Here is a 27,478-nt window from a genome sequence, read left to right as displayed (position 1 = left end):
AAGTCTCCATGCCAGGTGCGGTGCAAATCTTGGGGCTGCTGGTCTTTGCTTTTCGTATGTTTCTGGTCTCTGGGAGAAATGGACACTAAATAGGCAAAACCAAGAGTGTTTGATGGGCGAGTACCATGTGCCTCTGCAGGGGTGCGAAGGAAGACAGCTGAGTCCTGGCGGGGGTGGGGGGTGCTCAACCCCATACGTGGATGGTTAGGGAAGGCTGCCTGGAGGAGGCCACCACTGAAGTGACAACTGACCAGTGGAAGAACTTGGTAGGGAAAGGGGTGCAGAGACCCAAGAGGCATTGCCTAGAGATTCAGAACTACCGGAGTGGAGAGAGAGAGAGAGAGAGAGAGAGTGGTCAAGGTGGGGGACACAGCCAGTGGTGGGGAGGGTGGTGTGTGGCCGGAGATTTAGGCAGGAGCCCCCTGCAGGGATGATGCTAACAGCCTCCCACATCATCCTGGGGCACATGTAGGGACAGCAAGGTCAGATCTGTGCTATAGAAAAGTCGTTGGAGCTGCAGTACGGAGACTGATAGAGGATACGCTGGGTGTTTTCTGTTTGTCTCTCCAGACCCGCTTGCTGCCTTTCTCCACCCTCTATGTCCCAACAGGCTGAGATGATGGACCGGGAACAATAGGCGACCCTGCCCTCCGATTTCCCGAGGGGTTCAGCCCCCAGGAGGCGGGAAGAGGGCGAAGTCAGGGTATCTGTTCCCCAGTCTCTCCCCACCGTGGCCTCAGGTTGGTAGCGGCTGTCTTCCCGACTGTGGCCAAGCTCCCGCCTGGCAGACCCTTCTCCCAGCTGTCACTCTCTCTCTAGCGATACCGAAAAGCAGCTCCCTTCAGGTCCAGGCCCCTAAGGCTCCCCACCGTTGCCAGCCCCAGCTCCCTCTCTGTCCTGTGTTGGTTGCTCTTAACCCTGCCAAGAAGAACCTTTGTACGTAGGGACTCTTCAGGAGTCCTGGGTCAGTGTGGCAGCTGCTGGGCCCCGGCCCCAAACAGAGGCTTCCGGCTGGAGCCGTGTCAGACTGTCGCACCCACACAGGCCACAGCAGAGAGTGGGGACGTGGCTGAAGGGAGTCAGCGGATCCCACAGGCACTCAGGAGATGCAAATAATTGGATTCAGATACGGGGGTGAGGGAAGGAAAGCTATGGGTGACTTCGAGGTTCCGGCTTTTGCACCTGGGAGGCGGGTGGTGTTACTCATTGAAATGTCAGGAGAACCGGGGTACCAGGAGCTGCTTCAAGGCCTCAAACGGCCAGCCTCAACAGGCTCTGAGGTACAAAAAAGTCCACGGTTCAGAGGTGGAATCCGGGCAGGAGATTCGTTAGCGCCAAGATGGCTGGGCCAGTAGACCGGAGGTCTGAGAGCTACGGGGAAGTCCGGGAGGCCGAGGTGTTGTAACAACAGAGAGAAGAGAGGCTGAGGAAGGCAGAGAGGATGGACGGTGGTTGCAGATGTGAGGGCCGGGAGGTACCACTGGCTTCAGGAGCGGAAGCGTGGCTGCCTGGGGTCGACCCCGGCTCAAGCCATGTCATCAAGAGCCTCTGGAGGCCAGAGGGGAGGTTCCTATGCAGATAAGTTGGTGACTTAGGGGGTTGACTTAGGGGGGGGGGTCTGTCCGTTCTCCGTGAAGGAGGCGCTGAGGTCTGCTGAGGGGGCGGGGAGGGGACCAAAGAAAGGACCCTCACGAAGCAGGAGACTGTGGTGTCTTTCCAGCCGTTTGGCAGCAGCGAGTTGCTCCTTGCTCCCGGGAGTCTGTCTTCTGGATGAGGAGGGCTGAGGTAACAGGAGCAGAGGTAGAAAACCCCGGAAGCTGAGGGATTCGGTGGTGGTCCCAGCCCTCGTCCTTCGCTTCCTGGCACTTGGAGGGCCCTGCTCTCCCTTTGTCGTCAGAGAGTTCTTCATCATCCAGTCAGAGCTCTCTTCTCTGGCTGCAGGACTTTTCCTTCGCTGACGTCCCTCCGGGAGAGGTTGAAGCAGCCGACAGCATTTCAATTCCAGAAACTCTGATCGAGTGTTTAGCGTATGTAAACTGCTCTCGGAAACTGCTCTCAAACAAAAGGGTCTCTGGGAGCACGTGATGTGCTTCTATTTTTTTTTTTTAAGTTGTGGTAAAATGCACATAACATGAAATTTATTATCTTAAGCATTTAAAAAAGATTTTTTTAAATATTTAGCTTTGAGAGAGAGAGAGAGAGGGAGAGAGAAAATCTTAAGCAGGCTTCACACTCAGTGCAGATCCCAGTGCGTGGGGTTCAATCCCACGGCCCTGGGATCATGACCTGGGCTAAAACCAAGAGTTGGACCCTCAACCCACTGAGCCACCCGGGCGCCCCACTCCTTTTCTGTTCTATATTGCCCGGCATCTCTGAAATTTACAAGAGACTTCCATGAGAGATTTTGGAATACTGGAATATTCCTTTGGAACTTTTTTCTCCTCATCCAGGCATTTATTTCTTGATTCCTTGTCTGAATGGGTAGCCACAGGGAGCGACTTCTTTTGGGACTGGTTTCTTTCACTCGCAGAATGGCAAGGTTCACCCGCCGTGGAGTGTGTGTCCCCATTTCCTTCCATTTGAAGGTTGCGCATCACTTGTTTTCCATGGTGGCGCGTTTCTCAGCTCGCAAAGGTGTTCCTTTTTGTCCCTTTTTGTCTCCACGTTGCAGCCAGGGAGTGCGTATCGCTCTTGCGTCCCAGCTGAGGAAACACGCCGCACAGCCCCGGGACCACCCAGAAAGTGCAGACCTGGGACCAGGACACAGGTCTGCAGGCCACCGCATCTTCCCTGGAGCACGGCTGTGTGTGCAGAGCCCTGGCACAACCGTGCGACGGCAGAGCCGGCCCCGGAGTGGCAGAGGACCCAGCAGCAAGCCCACTCTGCCCCCCGCCCCCCATCCAGGCCATCGGGCTCCTCTCATTGGGGTGGCTCACGTTCCCTCTGGGGCACAGGAAAGGATTTCTCCAGGCCAGTCCCAGGAGTGGAGTGACAGCAGGGTGCTGTGCGACCAGCCAGCCCTAACAGGGTGAGTCCTAGAAGTTCATAGGTGATGATGAGAGCAGCCAGGTAGGAAAGGTAATGAAGTAGGGATTTGAAGTGCACAGTTCTGGCTGTGTGCACGCCCCCCTCCCCCCTCAAAGCAGACAGTGGCGTTAGAAGCTCTCTGAGTCAAGGGGCGCCTGGGTGGCTCAGTCGGTTAAGCGTCCGACTTCAGCTCAGCTCAGGTCACGATCTCGCGGTCCGTGAGTTCGAGCCCCGCGTCGGGCTCTGGGCTGATGGCTCGGAGCCTGGAGCCTGTTTCCGATTCTGTGTCTCCCTCTCTCTCTGCCCCTCCCCCGTTCATGCTCTGTCTCTCTCTGTCTCAAAAATAAATAAACGTTAAAAAAAAAAAAATTAAAAAAAAAAAAAAGAAGCTCTCTGAGTCAAGTGAACTACTGGCCTTCGGGAAGAATTCTATTTGGGGCATCTTGCTGGGGTCGTTGGGGATTACCTTTGAAGCTGGTGTCACCATCTATCTCTTAGTATCCATGCCCAGGCCATCAGGCAATCCTAAGGAAGAAGAAACCTTTTGTGCTTTGGGGACCACGTGCATGGTGAGCACTAGCTGTGTTTCGGAGGCTCCTGGCAGTCGAACTCACAAGCCGGAGTGCTCCGATCCCCGAAACAGCTAAATAACCCACGGGCCGACACTTAGATAATAATCCCTGGGACCTGGGCGTGGCCAGTGGAGGAAATGGACAGGGGCGGTGCTGCCTCTGGGTTCCCGCTGGGAAACTGCTTCAGACTTGACCCCGTTCAGTCTTCTCCTTGAGGGACTGTTCCAGAACATTTGCTATTTGTCACAGGTAGAGCCTGGGTCATCCGGGTTAATCACTGGTTAAAAGTGAGCTGTTAGTAGGGCCCCTGGGTGACTCGGTCGGTTAAGCCTCCAACTTTGGCTCAGGTCAGGATCTCACAATTCCCGGGCTGGAACCCCACGTCAGGCTCTGTGCCGACAGCTCAGAGCCTGGAGCCTGCTATGGATTCTGCGTCTCCCTGTCTCTCTGTCTCCCGTTCCCTCTCAGGCTGTCTCTCTCTCTCTCTCTCAAAAAACTGAATCAACATTAAAAAAAAAATTAAAACAAATATGGAAGGCACTTTTATTTCCTGAGGATCGTGATTATGAACCCCATGCACCAAGGCGTTGCTAAAAACATGCAACCACTAGCTAAGAGAACGCTGGCTGGAGAGCTTTGAAGGAACTTCCCGTGTCTCCACTTGGTCACATATTAATTTTCTTAAAAGGCACTGAGTATGTTTGAAGATGATTAAGATTCCATAAGCTAACAGAAGGGTGACCTTAGAGGCAACTTACACCAGCTCTGCTTCCAATGCAGAATTCCCCTCTCTAAACTTGCTGACATTTTCTTTCCCCGGCTTTTTCTCAAAAATCTCTGGCACCAAGGGACTCACAACTCTGTTCCATTTATGAGTTTACTCTTGGAAAACCCCTCTTCATTCCCGCCTCTGAAGCCGTGGGGGAATAAGTCCCATCTCTCTTTGACAGCTCTTGAGAAAATTAGGACATTCATATGCCCCTCCCCTCCAGTTTCCTTTTACCTAAATCTGTCACTTCCAGATCCTGCAACCTTCCTCATGCTTACTGACGGTTCTTTGAATATTCACTTGCTTTGGGGCTTCGGGGTACTGTAACAGCAGGTGCGTAGGTCCAGTGCCAACGGCCGTGAGACCATCCCTTCCTTCCCTTCTTCAGTGTATACTTCCGTGATCAAGCTATGAGCTCTGGCTCTCTCCAGGGTCATTCTCCCAGGGTGCAAATTTCTGCCCCTCTTCTTCCTTTGTGAACCCTGGGCAAGCAAATAAACTCTAATGCCCAGTTTCTTCATCTATTAAAGGTGGGGGAATTAGAGTATCAACCCCATAGCCTCACAGAGTAGGGCAGTTGAGATTAAACATCTAAGTGCTTAGCACAGACCTGCAACATAGTAAATGCTCAATATATGTATCCGCTTGGAGAATAGTGATCGTGAACACAAATGATGCAGTCTGAGTGGCTGGGTTCACATCTCAGCTCAGGTTCAAATTTCGACCCCATCCCGGGTAAGCTAAACAGCCTTGGTTGGGTAAGTGGCTTAAACTCTCTGTGCCTCGATTCCCTTACATGCAAAAGGGAGACTTGGGCTGTTAGGAGGATTAAATGAGCTATTACATGTAAGGTGCTTGAAACAGAGCTTGGAAAGTGAAAAGGGCCACGTAAGCGAGAGCCATTATTATTGTAGCTTGAAAATACATCTTATTTGAAAAGGAGTCATATCAGGGGTGCCTGGGTGGCTCAGTCGGTTAGGCGACCGACTTCGGCTCAGGTCATGATCTTGCAGTCCCGTGAGTTCGAGCCCCACGTTGGGCTCTGTGCTGACAGCTCAGAGCCTGGAGCCTGCTTTGGTTTTGTGTCTCCCTCTCCCTCTCTCTCTGCCCCTCCCCGGCTTGCCCTCTGTCTCTGTCTCAAAAATAAACATTAAAAATATTAAGAAAAAAATAAAAAAAGGAGTCACATCAGAGGCTGGCCGATACTGAAACCATGGGTACCAATGTGCTGGTTCCTGTACTCTTTGTCATTTTATGGTCTGTGTATAGAGCGTTCTCACTATTTATATTTTTGTATCTCAAACTATCCACTTAGCAGAGCATCTTGAACATGGTAGTGCTTCCAGAATTCCTGATCTTTGCAATCGTATCTATCTTTCCTCTGAACTATTTGAAATCTGCTTTCTTAGCGTCTGGATAATTTGACTACATTTCTCTCCAAAGTCAGCTTGAAGATTGCCTCTTCTGAAGACTTCTTGGATCCTTGCAGTAGACTCAGTCCTTCATCCCTCCACACCTGTCTCTAGCATTCTGGAGGCACTGCCCTGCCCCTGTGTGTTCAGTCTCCTCACAGGGCTGTGCTAATTGACTCTTCTGTAGTTACTGGGCCCACGCACTTCAGAGTAATACCTGACTTCATTATGCTCTTGCCCTCACTGCCAATTGGCAAAGAGTTATTCCTTTTCCAGAAGCACTTAGCATAGAGTAGATACTTACAAATGATTCTGGAACAAATGCCATTCTTAACTAGCCTCATCTGTGAGAAAAGGGATGATGTTGGAGAAACTTGTTTAAACTGTGAAGTATTTCCAGTGGTTATTATCATTAATTCTAAAGTAGCAAAGTTCTTTTTCCAAGACCATCTTCCTTTCTAGACCCCAGCTGGCATTTCTCTGAAGAGAAATCAGAATCATTTCTGGAAGAGGGGCACCTGGGTGGTGGCTCAGTTGGTTAAGCGTCTGACTTGGGCTCAGGTTGTGATCTAATGATTTATGAGTTTGAGCCCCACATCAAGCTCTGCACTGACAGTGTGGAGCCTGCTTGGGATTCTCTTTCTCTCTCTCTCTCTCTCTCTCTCTCTCTCTCTCTCTTTCTCTCTCCATCTTCTTCTCTGCCCCTCCTCTGCTTGTGTGCACTCTCTCTCTCTTAAACAAATAAACTTAAAATCATTTCTGGAAGAGAAACTATCCTTTATTTTTTCATCTTTTTGGAGTTTAAAGATTCAGTCATTTACTGACGTAAAATACAAATTTGTACTTTTTTTAATAAAATGAGATTCATGCCAGATATACAGCTTCACATTGCTCCCACATATTTCCTTTAGGTCATTTAATCACTAAGGGAAAGCACTGAATTATTTCTTCCCACAGTCACATCTTCTTCCGATTTTCCACTCCTGCCTCTCCACATGATTATTTTGATCTGATTTCAATAGCAATGGAAAGATTAAGCAAATGCACTTAAAGTCAAAAGTAAACAATTAGAAAATATCTGCAGGGTATATTATAGGCAACATACTCCTATCATTCAGTTAGTAAGACGAGGACAACACCTCAGTATAGAAATGGGCAAAAAAGAGGAACAGGCAATCCACAGAGAAAGAAATACAAATGTTTAACACATATTTGAAGGTGCTCTGTTTCACCCATAATCAAAGAAGCAAAAATGTAATACGTAATAAGGTAGTTTAGACCTATTGGATTGACAAAATTGAAAAGAATGAAAATAACCAGTGTTGTTATGGAGTTAGGAAACACAACTCTCAAGAAGTGGTTGAAAAGAATATAGATGAATATAAGCCTCCCAGAAGGCTCAATGTTTCTTGAGAACTGTCAAATGTTCATATTGATAACGGTACAATTTCACCGTAAAACTGTTTCCTTAAGGATCAAAAATGACAATTGTGCAGGGTGTGTGTAGGAGCATTTGTTGCATTTATAGCAGCAAAAAAGAGGGGCGCCTGGGTGGCTGAGTTGGTTAAGCCTCCGACTTTGGCTCAGGTCATGATCTCTCGGTCTGTGAGTTCAAGCCGCATGTCGGGCTCTGTGCTGACAGCTCAGAGCCTAGAGCCTGCTTCAGATGCTGTCTCTCCCTCTCTCTCTGCCCCTACCCCACTCGTGCTCTTTCTCTCTCTCTCAAAAATAAATAAACATTAAAAAAAAGGATGACGTGGAGATGTGTGTCCATAATACACACTTCAGAGAAAAAGCAGATTATAGAAAATGATATGGTATGGTATGATAAGGCATGGCAAATCCTTATTTGATATGAAATAGAAAAAAATAGCTGTGAATACTTAAGAATACATCTATTTTCTGTTTATACGCTTCTGTGCCTTTTGACATTTTAACATATATATTTTAATACAATGTTTTAATTTAAACATGTTGTATAATATAAAATAAAAAATATTTCTTTTTTGAATAAAAGGATTGGGGAAGTGCTGTGTATTTCTTGTGTGTGTATGTGTGTGAGAGAGAGAGAGAGACAGAGACAGACAGAGAGAGAGAGAGACTTAGAAATGGAATCAATGCTTATAAGGAATCGATGCTTATATGGCAGGAAAGTAGCATGCTGGAGATTCCCTCTAGAATACATGGAACCATGGCTGGAGAGGAGTGGAGGTGACAGTCATTGGCAATGAGGTCAAGAACTTAACAGCTAGAGCATCAGATGATTCACCTGCAAAGCACTTGTACCTGAATCCTTGATGTATCCCAGACGAGGGAATGACTCGGAAGGTGGCAGATAGGCAGTAATATCCCCCCAATACTTCTAGCTTTAGGGGAAGTCTGCTCTCTTTGGACAGGCCTAGACCCTGATTCTTATGGGTGCATCTGTCAAGATGCTAAATCTTAATGAAGACCGGTGCCTGGGCATTCACACAACACGTATTTCAGAACATAGTAACAGGTTTCTTTCTTTTTTTTTTTTATCACCCCCAACCTGCCTTCACCAATTGGTCTTCTCTATCTGCTTCCCCCGCTCCCACCCGACCGCAGGTTCCACATCTAATTTCCTTCTGGCCATCTCTTGGGCATCCCACAATGATCCAAAACATAACATGGCAAAAGCTTATGAAACTCTTCTGTGGACAAAGGATTCTTTCCCATGTGTCGCTCATTACCTCCTTCTAGTCCTCTCAGCCCTTGCTGACCATTACCGTGGCCACCGGCCACGTGTGGCTACTGAACGCCCCGGAATGGGGCTAATCTGTGACGCAGCGTGCTGTAAGTGGAAAACACACACTAGGTTCCAAAGACTTAGCGTGAAAAAAGAAAAGGAGCCAGAAATTAACTTCACGCGATGGTGTCTTGGACCTACTGGGTCACATGAAAAATTTCTCAAAATAGTAATATTACTCATCTATCCCTTTTAACATTTTTTAACATGGCTAGTGGAATATTTACAATTCTGTGGGCGGGTCGCGTGACGTTTCAGTGATGTGAGGGCAACCCTGCCCTTGGCAACTGTGGGGTTATTTATTTGCTCGCTCTTGGGGTTCCATAGCAAATCGGTCAACAAGCCTGACACCCGGTCCCTTGGCCCTTTATCCCTCTTCTTCATTTCCTCAATCACTGGTCCCGACAAACCCTCCTCCTCCGTCACGGCACCTCTGTCACCTGCCTGCTTCCAGCTACTCTCTACTCTGGGCCCAACTCAGCTGCCAGCAAACAAACTGGATCACCTGAATAATGGAGAGTTAACCTCATTAAAATCCCCCTGGAGAATAAAAAGAAAACAAATAACAAAGTACACTCTGTGAATAACTGCACGATGTAAGAGCTCTGAGTGCTGGAAGTGAAATAACCAGCCACTCACTTAATTTTATACGCTGCCGTTAACATAAACAAATGCCTCTCACCCACAAATGAAATGCTCCTTGAGAAAGGCGCAGAAAGCCCTTTCCAGGCTCCAGAGGAAAGAAATGGAGTCTCCGACCTTCTAAACCACAAACAGATACACACATTCTCTTCCCCGTTTGGCTTCTGCCTTTGAGACACAGCCTTCAAGGGTCCAGCTCCCTTTTAAGAAAGCTTGGGTGCAGCACACACACATTTCCGGTGGTGGACTCTGAGCTCTGGGGATCATGACTTTACAAAAAAAAATTCTGGGAAATCCAACTCCCTCCCCACCCAGTGAAGGAACCATTGGCAAGAAGGTAAGAATGGCCACGGCCATTTAGTACATTAGATCCTAGGGATGGCCAAGAATGAATGAAGGTGAGGATTGATCAGTTCTTACTCTCTTCATCCATTTCTGCCTGTCCTGTAGCAGTGGCCAGTGCACGTGAGGGGTTCCAGTGTGAAGCAAGTGCATCTGGGCTTAGGGGAGGACCGGAGACCCTCCGGGACAGAGCATCTCCTCTCTGACCAGCCGTGCTTCTCTTCTTCTGAAAGGTTGGCCAATCCTCTTGAGGTCCTTGGCCTGACACCTTAGTGGAGGCTGAAAGGCACTCATGAGTCAGAGAATGTGTGGTCTCCTAACCTGCACAGATGCTATGGCTCCTGGCTAAACCACTGGCCTATCTATGGCCACTTCAGAAGGAAAGACAAGCCCATAGCTACCAGGAACTGTGTTCTGTTGGGTCCCCAGTGGATGACTATAGAATAACAAGACCGATTCTGCAGGTTAGAAACCCAACTGACCTAATTTCCATTTTCAAACTCATGCCCATAAATGCGTCCTTCTGACTGGCTGAGCATGCCGGGCTTGGCGAGCAAAGCTGTCGCCATGACAGTCGATCTTCTCTCCAACAGCGAACACCAGATAGAGTAAGTGACACGCAGAACTCGGAGAAGAATGTTCTGCTGCATCCCAGACACGAATTTCTCTACACACACGTGCGCACCGACAGGAACACTCCAAATTTCCATAGATGTGAAGCTAAGCATAAATGGAGGCACAGGTCAGCCTGAGGGGAGTGTGTGGGGATATGGGAAGGATATCCAAAACCTGCCTTGGTATTGCTAGCACATTTACAGGAGCCTTATTTTTTCATTCTTTTTTTTTCGCTTTTGTTCCTTAAACACCAGCTGGTAGAACCCATTCCTTTCTTTCAAGGGTTGGCTCTGTGAGTCACTGCCCATCTGCCAGTGGCAAGATGAAAGAGGGGGGCATCGCACAGAGCCCTGGGTGCCTGCCCCGATTTTCTGTGAGGACTATCTGGCTCCCACGGTAACGCAAACAGTCTCAGCCTGCACGGCACTCGTCCCCTTGTGCCTCCCCTGACAAAGGACAATTCATCCTCCGCGATGGGCCCCTCTCGAGATTGGCTTGAGCTCCTCGGGCTGATGCGAACGTGTTTCAGGCGACCCTGGATTTGTGCTGAGTGTATCACACTGACTGCAGTGCCCGGTGGACAAAGATTGTACTAGAATCAACCAGATGCTTCCTCGGACAGAGCCATCTTAGTCCCATTTCACAGATGGGGGAACTAAGGCTCAGAGAGAGAATTAGCCAGAAGAAGCCAAGTTATGCTGCCGTAATACCCTCAAAATCTCAGTGGCTTAAGACAGCAAACGTTATTCCCCCTAGGCTGCAGGTTTGGGTGGTTCTTCAGGGCGGTTGTCCTTTGTGTGGTGATTCAGAGACTCAAGCTTCTTTGATGCTGTTGGATCTGCCGTCACAGTACTAGGTTTCTTAACTTGCCCCAGTGGAGGAAGCGAGAGCCTGAAGAATCTCACAGAAGATTTTCACTGTCTATGGCCATGAAACTACAACGTGTTGCTTCTAGTCACATGGCCCTGCCGAAATGCTGGAGAAGTGTAATCCTTTCCTGGCCAGAAAGAAGAGGAGAACCAGGTACTGGTAAGCACTGCCATGTGTGACACAGAGGCAAGTGACCGTCACTGTCCTTGTTCCACTCTTATTTGTGCCCCGTTCAGCCTGTCTGCATAATTCTTCTCTTTTGCACACCAGCTCCCTTGAAGTCTGTGGTCCATATGTGAAAACAAGGAAACCAAGAGTAAGCAATGTTAATGGTATAGATTCAGCCACCCGAAGCATCTGATTTTTTGCTCTCTCTTCCTCTCTCTCTCTCTCTCTCTCTCTCAATCTCTCTTCCAAATTTCCCAGGGAGAGGACAAGTTGGCCCAGTTTGGGCTACCTGTCCTGTCTAGACAACTCAACTGTGCCTGGGAGAGAGGGGAGGAAGGCCACATCATAGGAATATGGCACGTCCCTCTGCAACCTTGAAGATGGAAAGCGGGTAAAGGGTTATTAGAGATTGTAAGTGACAGAATGAGGATTCTGACCCAGGTCCATCTAACTTCAAAGCCTTTTACATTTACTACACACATAGCCTCCTAGATATCTTAAAAGTCAAGTAATTAGGAGAAACAGTGTCTGTATACATAAAAACATGGATACTGCAGAAAACGATGTTATCTTCAGACTTACTATGGCATGTATGAGTTAGTCTAAAATTACGGGAAAGGTTAGTAGGTTTAGCAGATTTTACAGCATTCAGAAGGTGGTGTAGCCATCCCAATGCTGTATCATAAAGATCATTTCTTCCTTGCTGCTCATGGATACTGCGAAGTAAGCGTCATTAAAGTCTCATCTCCCACCGCTGTTCTAAGTCAGAGTCTCCCAAAGAGCCTGAAAGGCTGCAGAAGCCCTTTGTTGGTGGCTTGACCTTTAGAAACAATGGAGGAGAGTCTGAGGTGCCATTTTGAATAATGGGGAACGCTGACGGACCGTGTGGTGACGAGAGATCCAAACACCAAGCACTCCAGAGGCTTTGGGTTTGTCATGCAGGCCACTGTGGAGGAGGTGGACACAGCCATGGTAGATGGAAGAGTTGTGGAACCCAAAAGGGCTGTCCCAAGAGAAGATTCTCAAAGACCTTGCGCGCATTTACTGTGAAAAAGATTTTTGTTGGTGGCGTTAAAGAAGACACTGAAGAACATCATCTAAGAAATTATTTTGAGGGGCGCCTGGGTGGCTCAGTCAGTTGAGCGTCTGACTTCAGCTCAGGTCATGATCACAGTCCGTGAGTTCGAGCCCTGGGTCGGGCTCTGTGCTGACAGCTCAGAGCCTGGAGCCTGCTTCGGATTCTGTGTCTCCCTCTCTCTCTGCCCCTCCCCCACTCATGCTTTCTCTCTCTCTCTCTCTCTCTCTCTCTGAAAAATAAATAAAAACATATAAAAATATTAAAAAAAAAGAAATTATTTTGGGGCGCCTGGGTGGCGCAGTCAGTTAAGCGTCCGACTTCAGCCAGGTGACGATCTCGCGGTCCGTGAGTTCGAGCCCCGCGTCGGGCTCTGGGCTGATGGCTCAGAGCCTGGAGCCTGTTTCCGATTCTGTGTCTCCCTCTCTCTCTGCCCCTCCCCCATTCATGCTCTGTCTCTCTCTGTTCCAAAAATAAATAAACGTTGAAAAAAAAATTAAAAAAAAAAAAAAGAAATTATTTTGAGCAGTAGGGAAAATTGAAGCGATTGTCCTCATGACTGCCCGAGACAGTGGCAAGAGAGACTTTGCTTTTGTAACATTTGACAACCATAGCTCTGTAGACAAGATTGTCATTCAAGAATACCATGCTGTGAATGGCCACAACTGTGAAGTAAGGAGAGGTCTATTTAAGCAAGAGGTGGTTAGTTCTTCATCCGGCCAAAGAGATCCAAGTGATTCTGGAAACTTTGGTGGTAGTCGTGGAGGTGGTGGATGACAACTTTGGTTGTGGAGGAAACATCGGTGGGTGAGGTGGCTTTGGTGGCCATCAAAGGGGTGATAGATATGGTGACAGTGGGGACGATTATAATGGATCTGATGGAAGCAACTTTGGAGGAGGCAGAAGCTATAATGAGTTTGGCAATTACAACAGTCAATCTTCAAATTTGGAACCCACGAAAGGAGGAGATTTTGGAGGCAGAAACTCTGGCCCCTATGGTGGGGGAGGCCAACACTTTGCCCAACCACGAAACCAAGGTGGCTATGGCGGTTCCAGCAGCAGCAGTAGCTATGGCGGTGGCAGAAGGTTTTAATTACTACCGGGCAGCAAAGCTTAGCAGGAGAAAAGAGCCAGAAAAGTGACAGGGAAGCTACAGGTTACAACAGACTCAGGAATTCAGCCACGCACAGTGGTGGCAGGGCCTAGCTGCTACAAAAAAGAGGTGCTTTAGACAATACTCATGTGTATGGGCAAAATTTGTGACTGTATTTGTGAGGACTGTATTTGTGACTAATGGTATAACAGGTTACTTTAGTGTCTGTTCTGGGGAAAGTGTAAAGCATTCCAACAAAGGGTTTTAATGTAGATTTTTTTTTTTTTTTTGGCACCCATGCTGTTGTGCAAAATGTAATAGTCTGATCATGATGCTGGATGAACATGTCTTTAAAAAAACAACACAAAGGTTATTTCTTTCCTCCTCAAGGGTCTAGCATCCAGATCTATTCTCTAATATGGTAGCCACTGGCCATGTTGATTTACTTGACTTTAAATTCATTAAAATGAAAATTTCAGTGCATCAGCCACATTAGTCACATTTCAAGTCACCAATGGCCCCATGTGGCCGGTGGTCGCCATATTGGACAGCCCAAATATAGAACACTTCCACATGGCAATACGTTTATTGGATGGCACTGGTCTAGACCTTAAACTCATGAGTCTCTATCCAGAGGAAACATAACACTGAGATGTAGAAAAAAAATTAAAACAGACTAGGATGAGTCAGGAAGTTTCATATTTAAGAAAATGAGTTGTCCATAAAAACTCAACGAAATCACCCCAAGACTCCAAAAGAAAAGATGGCGGAAGAGGCAAAAGAATTAGCACCCCAGTGCCCACGATGGGAATGATTTGCACACACCAAAGGGAAGAATGAGCCACATGAATCACCTTCCGAAAGAGGCTGTTGGCCCCATTGTGGGCGAAGGCCCACACATGCCTCAGGAGTGACCACGCAGTTTCCCACAAAGGCAGTGTTCCTCCTCTACAGTCGGTGCGCTTATGGTTCCTCCCCCCTGCCCCCTTTCTCCTTGTTCCCCCTCCCCTCATCCTATCTGTTCTTCCCCCTGCAATTTATTTTCCTTCCACCCCCAACTTCCTTCAATGATCAAGCCAGGTCAGAGCCAAATGCGATCCTTTTCCAAAGGGTGCCTTACCGTCCATGCAGCTACAAGGGCACGGTCAGACTAAAGGGTTTTGACGGATGTTTGTGATAACCCAATGTTGATTGGCCCCCTGAGAGAGGCCCAGTCCCCTTGCAAAGGATGCAGAGCTGAGTACGTATAGGGTACTAATGAACACGGAAGGGGAGGCGACAGCGTCCAAGTGTATTTTGTGGAATGACGGTTAAAAGGCGTGAGCCAGCCAAATCATACCAAAACAAAACGATACTTTCCATAGGTCCAATAAACCAAGGGCAATATGCTAGATGCAAGGGTATAGGGAGAGCTTTTGATATGCAAATGTGTCTTGTGAATTTCCAGGCGGATGGACTAATATGCCGTGCTTCCTAAACTTATATGACCCCCGGCTCCCTTTGGTTTTGCAAGGTTGTCTCACTGGGCACAAAATTCAGGCTAAAGTGCCAACACTGGTTTTTATGGGTGACTTGGTCCTGAAGATCGTTTCAAAAGAATGCTTCTTTCAGAGTAGTTGGAGGTTTGGGTGTGTCATTGTAATGAGAATGTTACCTAGTGGATCATGCAGAAAAGTCTAGTTGGAGCATATGTTATGTTGTCGTCATCGACAAAAGTTACTTTCTACATATGTTTGGTACGTGGAGCTGACAGAAAAGTCTGGAAGTGGAAAAAACAAAAAACAAAAAACAAGGGGGGAAAAATTAGGTATAAAGCTGCAGAGGGAAAAAGCTAACTCTTAAGGCTTGGGTCCAAGCATTTAAATGTCATGTCTGCTGACATGATGGGCATCACCGTTGGAGACTGGGCGACAATTGTTAAGGGAAGAGTATAAGGAGGTTTTAGCAATCCTTGGGGATGAGGTAGTTGTTTTTTCTAGCCAAATATAGTCCGGCAGGGACATAACTTCCTTTCCAAACCGCCCCCTAATGCGTGTGGTTTGGTCAGGTGGCCCCGCAGAGAACACGGTATTTGGATGCCCCATGGCACATCTCAGGCTTTGAGATGCTTCATTTCCTTTCTTGGCTGCATGGCGTTTGTTACAGTGCAAGGGCCTGCACACTTCCTACATTGCTGGTTCAGATTGTGAATTGAGTCTGATACAGGAGCCAAGTTCTGGGGCTTTGGGCTACATTTGTCTCAAGAAATGTGATAGGTGGGGCGCCTGGGTGGCTCGGTCAGTTGAGCGTCCGACTTCGGCTCAGGTCATGATCTCACAGTTCGTGGGTTCGAGCCCCGCGTCGGGCTCTGTGCTGACAGCTCGGAGCCCGGAGCCTGCTTCGGATTCTGTGTCTCCCTCTCTCTCTGTTCCTCCCCCTCTCATGCTCTGTCTCTCCCTCTCCTTCAAAAATAAATAAAAACATTTAAAAAAAAGGGATAGGTAAAAGGAACTTTGTAGTAACTACTTCTAATAGCGAGATATATAATTCTAGAATAATTTGCCTCAAAATTAAGAACATTCCCATAATGAAGAGTACTGAGTGAAAACGGAAGCTGCCACACAAAAGTACAGCTGTCAGGAAATGTCACATTTCGGTCATGTCTTAGGAACCCAGCTTCATGCTGTGACGGTCAGCAAATTTGCCCGGGAGACTACACTTGACAGCTGGCAGAGATGTGCGGAACATACGTTCAAACCCAAGTAACAGTAGGTAATTCACAAAATAGACATTTCACAAAATTCAACAACCATTTATAGACAAAAACTTTTAGCAAAATAAGAAGGGAACCTCTTAAGTCTGAAAAAGGGCAAAGACAAAAGGCTTACAGCTAACACCATCCTTAGAGAACTATTGAACACGTTGCATTTAAGATAGGAAACGGGACAAAATTACCTGCATTTGTCACCCCTATTCAATGTTGCACTGGAGGTCCTGGCCGCTGTAGTAAGGCAACAGAAAGAGGCAAAAGGTGTAAGTATTGGAAAAGAAGACATAACCTGTCCTTAGACACAAATGACGTGATTGTATACCTAGAAAATCCTAAGGAATCCTAAGGAAATAGCGGCTAGAAATAACAAATAAGTTAATCAAATTTATACATACAGGGCAAAATATAGAAATGAGCTTTATTCTTTAAATTTGTTTTCATTTCATTTATTTTTAGGGAGAGAGAGAATACAAGCAGGAGAGAGGGGTGGGGGGAGGGGAGAGGGGGGCACAAGACAGACAGAGAGAGAGAGAGAGAGAGAGAGAGAGAGAGAATTCCAAGCAGGTTCCACACTCAGCCTGGAACCCGATGCGGGGATTGATCCCATGACCATGAGATCATGACCTGAGCTGATATAAAGAGTCGGATGCTCAACCGACTGACTGAGCCACCCAGGTGTCCCAACAAGTCGATTCAGTTCATTCCTAATCAAAATCTCAGAAAACTTGTTTTTTGGTTCAAGTTGACAAACTGGGTCCTAAAATTCATATGTAAATGCAAATGACCTAGAATGGCCCAAACAACTTTGAAAAAGAAGAGGAAATTTGGAAGACTTAGGCCACCTGACTCTAGGATTTATTATAAAGCTATAGAAATTAAGATATTGGCATTATGATAGACAAATAGACCAGGAAAGAAGAAGACTCCAAAACAGATCCAAATATACGGTCAGTCAGTTTTTTACTACAAAAGTGCCAAGCACATTCAGTGGAGAAAGGAAACTCTTCTCCCCCTGTGAAGGTAATGGAACAATTGGATATTCATACGTAACATAAAAAATTAACTTTGATTCATATCTCACATGACAGCAAAAAAAAAAAGCTTACTCAAAACGAATGCCACAGGCCTAAATAAAGAACCATTAAATTATTGAACTTTTAAAAAAATATATAGGATGAAACCTTTGTGACTTTGGTTTAGGACAAGACTTTCTTAGTTACAACAAACAACCTAAAAAACAAACCATAAAACAAAACGGCAAATCGGACTTCCTCAAACTTAAGAACTTCTGCTCTCAGGAAAAGACTGTTGAAAGAATAACAAGGCAAGTCGTATAGATAGAAAAAAACATTTCAGGGGCACTTGGGGGGTGCAGTCAGTTAAGCGCCCAGCTCCAGCTCAGGGCACTATCTCGTGGTTCGTGAGTTCGAGCCCCGTGTCGGGCTCTGTGCTGATGGCTCAGAGACTGGAGCCTGCTTCGGATTCCGTGTCTCCCCCTCTCTCTCTGCCCCTCGCCCATTCTCTCTCTCTCTTTCTCTCTCTCTCAAAAATAAATAAACATTGGGAAAAAAAAGGATTTAGAAAAAAAAAAGCTACAGACTCTAAACACCTACTTTCTAACTCTTACTTAAATGCTCCATATTAGATTTTTCTTCCGTGTTGCTGGTGTCGGTCTTGTGGCTTGGAAGGGAAATCTTAAGAACAGATACTAAGTTGGATGTGTTAACGACTTATCTCACTCTGCAAAGGCGTCACGTGTGCAACCCAACCTTGTTTCATCTTGGACGCGGCTCATTATGCAAAGAAGGAGCAAAGTGACTTGATAATTGTACCGCCATCACAGCCAGTCAAGAGCAAAGGCTTTGGGTTCCGCGTTCCCCCAGCCATTTGACTCTGGGTTACTTACTTAGGGCCTTTGTCTCTCCTTCGTTCCTCACCTGCAGACGAGGGGCAGAATGCCTACTTCCTAGAGGTATCAGGACATCAGATAAGAAAATACATGCAGATTATTAGCACATCATCTGTTGATACTATGATAGTATGACAATATGGAGATTGCTTTTAGTATGGATATGCAATGCTCTGGAGGATGCTGGATTTTACTTAGAAGTTTGTCTTGGGGCACCTGGTTGGTTTAGTCGGTTGAGCACCTGACTTTGGCTCAGGTCATGATCTTGCCATTCAGAGTTGGAGCCCCACGTCGGACTCTGCACTGACAGCTCGGAGCCTGGAACCCGCTTCGGATTCTGTGTCTCCTTCTCTCTCTGCGCCCTTCCCCCGCTCACGCTCTGTCTCTCAAAGATAAATGAACACTACAAAAAGAAAGAAATTTGTCTCAAAGTTCCCAGAAGCATTTTCCTTGGATGTTTTTCCCTCTAAATGAGTAAGTGAGTTTGTGACAAAGAGAAAGAGTATCGGGTCTCCTGGATTCACATCTGTCACCCTTCCGTAGGATTATGCTCGGCCCCCTCCCCCCCATCTTTATCTCTTAGGTTCACTTCTTACCTCCCTAAGACAGGACAGGTTCTCAGAGTCTGGTTTCACACAACTGAGATGCGACGCTTTATTTATTTCACATATCGTTGAGATCTGGGTTACCTCAAGAGAGTTTAAGGCCTTGGGTGGAAAAGTGTGGAACCTTAGCATCCATCCACAGAGCAGGTGAAATGTGCCTCTCCCAAGGGGTGTTGGGTGTCACAGACTGTGCCCATCTGATGATACTCAAGGTGCACACATGCAACCACAGAAGTTCTTGCAGAGGAGATAAGCTTCTAGAATTCAGGTTGTGCCCTGAACTGTTCTGTGTCCTCCTTTGACCCCTCTCCTCAAGACCAGAGTTGGACGCCATCTTGTTTACTCACCACCTTTCACAACTCGGGGAACTGTGTGACATTGCAAATTGCTTACCCTTCTGGTCTCGGTCCGCCAGATGTGGGATTGGAGGTCCAGGCCGTCCCACATTGCCAAAGCCGAGCCCAGCTGCTGGAGATTCCTCTCTACCTTGGTCCCAGTTCAGGCCAGGATTGGGGCATTCCTGGCACCCCATGGCCTTCTTTGTCTGGAGCTCGGTGCCGTGTCTTCTCTGAACCACCGCACCGCTGTCTCCTCTCACCGACGCATGCACAGAACTGGCGAGGGCTTAAGAGCTCTGAAGTTAAGCAGACCTGAGTTCCAGTCTGTCCTCCTGACCACAGGACCTTGGGCCAGATCAGACTTCTCTACCTCCAGTTCCATAAAAGCCGTCTAATAACGGCACTTGCCTGGTGTCCTAAGGATTTCATGAGATAACATATGTCCAACGCTCACCAAAGGCCCTGGGATGTAATGCATGACACCCACCATTGTTATTATATTTACTAATTATGATAATTTTTTTGGTATTGTTCTCCAACTGTTGCCTGCGGGGAAGACCTTGACTCCTAAATCAGACGGTCATTTATGTGAGGGTGAAGACAGTATATTCTTTTTACATATCCCACCGAACCCCGGGTGGTGCTGGGAATTAGGGGAGGTATCCAGTCCCGCTTCCTAAGTGACTCCAGGCGACTTGATAAACCCCTCGACGTGATGCGACTTGCCACGCTTCTCCTCGTACAACTTCCATACACATAATGAGCAGGTGATCTGACTTAATTGCTCGTATATTGCAACGCTGTTCCCCTAAACCTGACTTTGGAGACAGGTTCTCTACGTGCCGATTACATATTTACAGGTGTGGCCGGTTCGTGTCGCACTTTTGTTTTCTTTAAAAGATTTGTTTCTTTCGGGTAAGCTCAGGTTAAGCCCTGGTGGGGTATTTAGTTGCGTTCTTCCTTTCTGAAAGGGCAACGAGGGATCGAGGCATCATTTAGCAGATTACAAAGATTTTTTTTTTTTTTTTTTTTTTACTCCTCCTGAGTAGTTCAGTGACAACGCATTTGTTGCAGTGACGAGACGGCCGTCGCCCCTGGAGGGAACGCGGGGAACTGGGTGACACGAAGGTGAAGCCCAGCCGGGATGGCTGCTAGAAGTGTCCTCGGATGACCCAGGCTCTTTCATGAGAAAACAAGGATGTCCTCACTGCCGAAAACAGCGGAAGGTGGCATGGTTCACGACAGGTTGTGAAATGAGTTCAGCAGGTTCCTCGAGAGGGAGTCCCCCGCCCTTGCCGGGCACCAGTGACATCATGCCGGGTGCAAGAACCTCCCGTGAACCTACCCGCTGGGGGACAAGGACCAGGGCTCCCTTTAGCAGAGGTCAAGGTGGGCCAGGGTGCCCGGGCATTGGCTTCCTGCCTCACACCTGTCAAGGCTAGAACAAAGAACAAAGCCAATGACCCCACAGCCCTCAAGGCTGGTTGGTGTTACACCAGTTGGTGTTACTTATAAACCTGAGGAGAGACGCTCGAAAGCATTTGGATATGCTTTTCACATCCTCGTTTGTAGGAGTCTGGCATGAGGGTGACAGAATGGAGACCCCAGGGCATTCCAGAGACCAGGACCGAGGATCCTGAGGTTAAAAAAAAAAAAGACACCTAGGGATCCCCAGGATCCATTTTTTTCTGCCCAGCCATCACCCTTGTCTAGAAGATACAGTGGCTCCCTGAAGCCGGTGTCTGTTCTCATTCTCCAGCACTTTGGTTGTTACTTTTCGCTTGAGCCTCTGGTATTAGACGGGAGGCTAAACCAAAACGTGAGAGGTGGAAACGATGTAGTTTTTAAAATTTCCTCTTTGGTGTTTGGTAACCGTGTAATTTCTTTTCTTTTCTTTTCTTTTCTTTTCTTTTCTTTTCTTTTCTTTTCTTTTCTTTTTTAATGTTTATTTTTGAGACAGAGAGAGACAGAGCATGAGTGGGGGAAGGGCAGAGAGAGAGGGAGACACAGAATCTGGAGCAAGCTCCAGGCTCTGAGCCATCAGCACAGAGCCCGATGCAGGGCTGGAACTCACGGACCGCGAGATCATGACCTGAGCCGAAGTCGGACGCTTAACCAACTGAACCACCCAGGCGCCCCCCGTGTAATTTCTATTTTGAGCCCTCAGTTAGCCAAGTGGTGAAAACTTACTCTTAGCCAGATCGGGGTCCTCCTCTCTGTTGTCATGGCGGCGTGTGTTCTCCAGGAGGGCACCCAACACTGGAGTGTAGGGGGTGGGAGGGCGGGAAGTCACCTTTGCCCAAGCCTTCTCCCGTCTGGCCTTGGCTGAGATGCCTTTCTTCCTGAACCGTGTCTCCTGCTGGGACGCGTTCATTTCTGATGACAAAACCTGCTAGGGTCTTCTGTCTCTGTCTCTTTGTCTCTCTGTCTCTGTGTCTCTCCCTCTCGACCATACCTCCACCACTCTTGAGAGCACAGAAAACACAGCACTGGTCCCAGTCATCCCTGACGGAGGGCTCCTGAGGGGTGCCTCGAGCCCACCCGTCTCGATACACTTGACGGGTATTTCTTCCCCTCCTTACCTCTCCAGGAATGGTGGAATCAGATGGAGACTGAGATGGGAATTGCTACCCATGGGGGCTTGCCCTAGGCCCAGGGCAAATCCTCTCTGTAACTGGGGGCGGTTTCTGTCACTATTTCCCCTCCCTTCCCCAGGGCTGAATAGAACTCGGGACCCTGTAGCGTCTCATCTTTCTTCCCCTTCCTTTCAACTTCCCTCTCCCTCCTTCTCCAGCCCAGAAATCTTCGTCCTGCCCAGGGTGAGGAAAACTTGCCTTTGTATCATCACACGTTCATGCCCCGAGTCTCCCAAGGATGTATTGAGTTCCCCCACCCCTGTGGTCTGGAACAGGACTGCCCTCTGACTTGGATGAAGAGGACCCCGCCCCAGGCCCTTCACCTCGCGGAGGCCTGTGCCTTGAAATGTCTTCTTAAAAGGTGTGTGGGTCCCATCCCCATTTCTCTCCCTTGGAGCACTGTCTGACCCTTTGCTCCATGTGGAGGTCTAGCAGATAGCTGAGGGGTCCTAGACCTCGCGCTTCCAGGATTACGCAAGGCTCCCAGTGTGGGGCTCTGATTCGAGAAGGGTAGCTTGGTGAGAAAATTGCTCCCACTGGCTGGAGCAGTCTTCCTTTCTCGGAATCGTATGAGGTTGGCCCACCATGCCGGTGTCACTGATGTGTTGGTTTTGGGTGGCTCAAAAAGTTACAGGGACAGTTGCCTGCCCCCCACAAAAATACGTGTCTGGCACCTTGAATACCCTACGAGTGACTTTGTTCTTGCATCTTTTACCTTCACCCAGGCAATAAGCATACACTGTGAAGCTCATTCTAGAACAAAGGGAGGAGGCATGGGGTAACAGAAAACACGGGGGAAAAGGACATCAGCAAAACTACCCAAATACTATGCTGCCCTTCTCATGAAGAGGAGCACAGTACGTAGTCTGTATTGAGAGTCAGAAGAGGAGTTGCATTTTAAGCTCTAGTCCTGACTGTGTTACTAACTAACCATGTGATCCTTTTTTTTTTTAATTTTTTTTAACGTTTATTTATTTATTTATTTATTTTTATTTATTTATTTTTTTTTCCAACGTTTATTTATTTTTGGGACAGAGAGAGACAGAGCATGAACGGGGGAGGGGCAGAGAAAGAGTGAGACACAGAATCGGAAACAGGCTCCAGGCTCTGAGCCATCAGCCCAGAGCCCGACGCGGGGCTCGAACTCACGGACCGCGAGATCGTGACCTGGCTGAAGTCGGATGCTTAACCGACTGCGCCACCCAGGCGCCCCAACGTTTATTTATTTTTGAGACAGAGAGAGACAGAGCATGAACGGGGGAGGGGCAGAGAGAGAGCGAGACACAGAATCGGAAGCAGGCTCCAGGCTCCGAGCCGTCAGCCCAGAGCCCGACGCGAGGCTCGAACTCACGGACCGCGAGATCGTGACCTGAGCCGAAGTCGGACACTTAACCGACTGAGCCACCCAGGCGCCCCTAACTAACCGTGTGATCCTGAGCAAAGCACCTCTCTGGGTCTGTTTCTTCATTTTAAAATGAGATGTTTGGATGGGTGGATGGATGGATGGATGGATGTGTGGATCAGTGAATGGGTGGGTGGATGGATAGATGAATGGATGCACGGGTGGATGGGTGGTTGACTGGATGGGTGGACAGGTGGGGGATGGGTGGGTGGGGAGGTGAAGAAGCTGGCCAGACACACTGGGCAGAGGGAGGAAGGAGAGCTGGGGGCGATCTAGGTGCTGTAACTCTTCTATCTGGCTGCTGCACATTTCTGATTACCTCAGTCATCTTCCCTGTCTCACCTCTTTGTCCACTGCTTTCTTTCAAGAGCAGCTTGGTAAGGTGCTTGAAAAGATTGATCCAGGAGTCAGAAAACCTGGAGTTTTCTTCTCCCATGTTTGTTGCACCCTGGGCAACTTTTGGGCAATTCAGAAACTCTCAAGGTGTCAACTTCCTTATCAGTAAAATGGAGTTAATGATGCCTGTCTCGTCTACTCCGCATGGTTTTGTGGGAAGCTGGGGCGCCTTGGGTGGCTCAGTTGGTTGAGGGTCTGACTCTTGATTTCAGTTCAGGTCACGATCCCAGGGTCGTGGGATCGAGCCCCGCTTTGGGCTCTGCACCAAGCAGGGTGTTTGCTTGGGATTCTTTCTTTCCCTCTGTCCCTCTCCCCTGCTCTCTCTCTCTCTCTCTCTCTCTCTCTCAAAAAAAAAAAAAAAATTATATATGTATATATATGATAACGGGCAAGAAAAACGGTCTGCAGTCAGGAAGCCCACAACCAGGGTCAGGTTTTGTGAGGTATTATTGGACTCATTCTCCTCTCCTTCCTTACTCTCCTCTACAGCTGCCAGTGGGGCTCCTATGTGACTTTCACAAAACGTTGTTCTGGGAAGTTTCCCAGCTCCCGAAAGCAGCCGAGTAACCGAAATCACAAGAGAAGGTTGTGTTACCGCGGTGGCTCATCACATGTCGGGGGAAAGGGCTTTTTTGTTTGTTTGTTTGTTTTATTTTTGCTGTTAGGGCAGCGAAGCCAGAAGGCGTCCAGTTATCGCAGGGAGAGTCGGCGCCAGGGGCTTATCTTCGCGAATACGTGTGGTCTCCCGCCCGAACTAAATGAGGCCGTGGAAAATTTCCAGCGATAGGCCGAGCCAACAGTTAAGCATTTGTGGGGTAAATCAGGTTATCTGTGGAGAAACGACAGGGCTGGAAGATGGAGACTGAGTTGTCCTCTGGTTAAACATCCGCGTGGAGTTCGTAAGAGAACTGTCACACCTGATCCCATTACCCCCAGCCGGTCACTCTGGGTCTTCTTTGTAAATAATTCCTATTTTTAAAAAATTTTGTAATGTTTCTTTTTGAAAGAGAGCGAGAGAGTGGGGGCGGGGCAGTGAGAGAGGGAGACACAGAATCCGAAGCAGGCTCCAGGCTCTGAGCCATCAGCACAGAGCCCGATGCCGGGCTCAAACCCACAAGCTGTGAGATCAAGACCTGAGCTGAAGTCGGACGCTCAACCGACTGAGCCGCCCAGGCGCCCCAATAATTCCTATTTCGTGGTGTCATAAAATCTTTAACTGACCTCTTCTGGCCTTCCCCTTAGTTCGGTGGCTCTTGAAATGTGCCCTTGGACCGGCGACATCAGAGCCTCACCTGGGAATGTGTTAGACATGTTGTTCTTGGGCCCAGCCTCAGACTTACTGCATGAGCAGCTCTGAGAGTATGGTCCAGCAATTTGAGCACAAGCCTTTCCGATGACTCCGATAGACCTACAATTTGAGAACCAAGGTCCTAATTCATTACTTCCGTAAATAGCATACCTGCAGGATGATCTTTGTGGCCCCCCTCCTTGACTACTTCTGGTGACAGGGAGCTCACTACTTTACAAGGCATCTGATTAGAAGCCCTCATGGTTAGATATTTTCTCATTATGAGATAAATCTGACTTTTTGTCGCTTCTACCTGCTGGCCTTGGCTGTATCCTCTGAACACGGTTCAGAGTTACAGCTGAATGGGGATCACCGGTAACTAGGCTAATTCCTCACCTCGTAGGAGCTGGGTAAAAGCGAACACAAGAGGAGAAACTGGGAGGGAGGCCAGGGTGTCGCATTTTCTTCTCAGCCAAATAAAACAGCAAGATTAAGGGCCGTCCCTGGCATTTGTGAGATTATGATAAATATCAGTATTAATAACAACAGTGACAGTAATAATTACCCACAGCTCGATTTGGATGCAGGTCAAGAAACCATCCGAATCAAATTACATGTAAGGAAAATATGTGTCTTCGGTGCTGGGAACATTTTCAAAGAGGAAGAAAAATGGATGCGGTGAAAAACATTTCACCTTCCAGAGGGAATAACTTCTCCTTTCCATTCCAAGGAGGGAGTGAGAGAAAGGGGTCTCCGGGCGGGGTGGCGATATTTTATGGTGAGGGCCCAGCCCCGCTCTGACTCGACGTGTGAACAGGAAGCAAGACTGGAGGAAGCAAGACTGGCGGGGGAAGGAAGAATGAGCCTTTTCCTGGTCACCCCTCAACCAGGGACGCTTTGAGTCAGACACACTTGCGTGGCCAGATTTTGCCAGCGGCGGTCTTTTCTGTTTGTCTCGGGCGGCCGTTTGGCAGACGGGACGGGGAGAGCGTGTTCCATTGCCCCCAGTGGGAGGCTGGGGGGTGTGGAGGCTCCTGGCCTCCAGATAGAGGCCGCTCCGGACTCAGCTTGGCCTTCCTCTAAGTCTAATCTTGTTCTCTTCTGATGCCAATCTCTCCCCTCTTGGGGCCGAAAGCCCCAGCGGCACTAGGCATCGCCAGGCCCACCCTCACCGATGATTTTTCCTCCCCCCCCGCCCCCCCCAGTTTGAGCCTGGAGAGTGTTTACTTCCTGTCGAGCCCCAGGGACCTGCTGATTTTGCCCATTACTGCAAATTGCTGCTCTTGGGTGCTTTGCATTTGTTATTAAGATGCAATCAGGGTTTCCTGACTGATTAGCAGTCTCGCCCCTCAGCCCCCAACCCTCACACCTGACTGGGAGGCAGTGGCAGTGGAGAAGGGGGACCCCTGGCTGCTGGGCGTCTGGGGGCTCTCTGCTCTGTCGTGGGGGCCCGGGGGGGGGGTGCTCATGGGTTTGGCTGAGCAGGTTAGGAGAGCACAGGAAGGAGCTAAGAGGCCCTGAGCTCCCCGCCGAACCCTAGGCCTGCCCCGAGAAGGAACTTGGGGTCTCTCAGGTTCCCGGGAATTGTGTGGGTGTTGGGCCGTGTGACAGGCCTCCGGAATGCTGACAGCTGATGGGCCAATGAGGCCGAGGCCAGCCCGAGCCGGGCCTTCCGGACGAATAAGCACGCTGTGTCTCTTCAGGCTGAGTTGGCAGGATGGTGAGCACATGGGGGGCGGCCCGCCCGGAATCATGCGTCAGTCAGCTTCTGGAACTGCCCACCGAGACAGGCCCCCTCCGCCTCCCCACCCGAGGGCCCCTTCCCCGGTGCCCGCCCACCCCTGTCAACGCCGCTCAGCCCCTTCCTGGGTTCTGTCCACCCTCAAAGCACATGGACACAGACACCTCTTCGCACGCTTCCGGGGGCTTCTGTGCACACACGCAACCGGCTCCTGGTCCAAAGCCTGTTTCCTTGCCAACATCTGTGACCCGTGCCCTACTTCTCTTTGGCTTATCTTTGTTTTTGTTTTGATGTTTATTTATTTATTTTGAGAGGGAGGCAGAGAGAGAGAGGAAAAGAGAGAATCCCAAAGCAGGCTCCGCCCTGTCAGCACAGAGCCCGATGTGGGGCTCGATCTCACGAACGGTGAGGTCGTGACCTGAGCCGAAATCGAGAGTCAGACGCTCAACTGAACAGAGCCACCCAGGCGCCCCTTTGCGGTTGTTTTCTAAGTGTCTCTGTTTTCATCAAGCAAGTGTCTCGCCCTCACGGAGGCTTCATTGTCGTGTGAGGCACAGAAATCTGGCTGAGTCACCGAGGAGTGCAAAGGTGAGCGGGCTGGGGAGGGCCAGCACCGCAGCCATCACAGACCCAAGCGCAAAGGCCTGGACCCCATCCCCGGCTGAGCGGGGTGCTGCCCCGCACGAGTGAGAGCTGTGTGGGGACTCTTGTGGCCGAGGGGCCCCGGGTTCCTGTGTCACCTGGTTGTCACTAGATGTGCCGAATGTGTTTTGGGAAGAAAAAACAGGGGAGTGTCGGAAGGTAAGGGAGAAAAGTAAGGAGGTGCGATTTTTGCGCAGGAAGAGTGCCCGGGCTTGAAATGAGCCGGGCAGTTCTAAGTTCGAGCCCTGCGTGTTCCATTTACTGCCTCTGTTAACTGAGCCTGTTTTCCCCACTTTAGAAGGGAGATAATAGATCTATCTCACTGGGTTATTATGAGGCAAACACAAGGAAATAGATACAGAGTACATAGGATTTGCTTTTTGCTTTTGCTTTTGCTTGGGGGAAGGGGGGTGTTTA

General features: G+C 48.7%; 1 pseudogene; it reads left to right on the top strand.

Moving 5' to 3' along the window:
* The first annotated feature begins 1,339 nt into the window (after positions 1-1,339).
* Positions 1,340-13,512, top strand: LOC112853555 (heterogeneous nuclear ribonucleoprotein A1-like 2; annotated as a pseudogene).
* The last annotated feature ends 13,966 nt before the right edge of the window (positions 13,513-27,478 follow it).

This window comes from Puma concolor, chromosome B2 (assembly GCF_028749965.1).
Source record: "Puma concolor isolate L17-30 chromosome B2, mPumCon1.1.hap2, whole genome shotgun sequence".
NCBI lineage: Eukaryota > Metazoa > Chordata > Mammalia > Carnivora > Felidae > Puma > Puma concolor.
The sequence above is the reverse complement of the archived record's forward strand: the minus strand, read 5'-3'. Positions and strand labels throughout refer to the sequence as shown.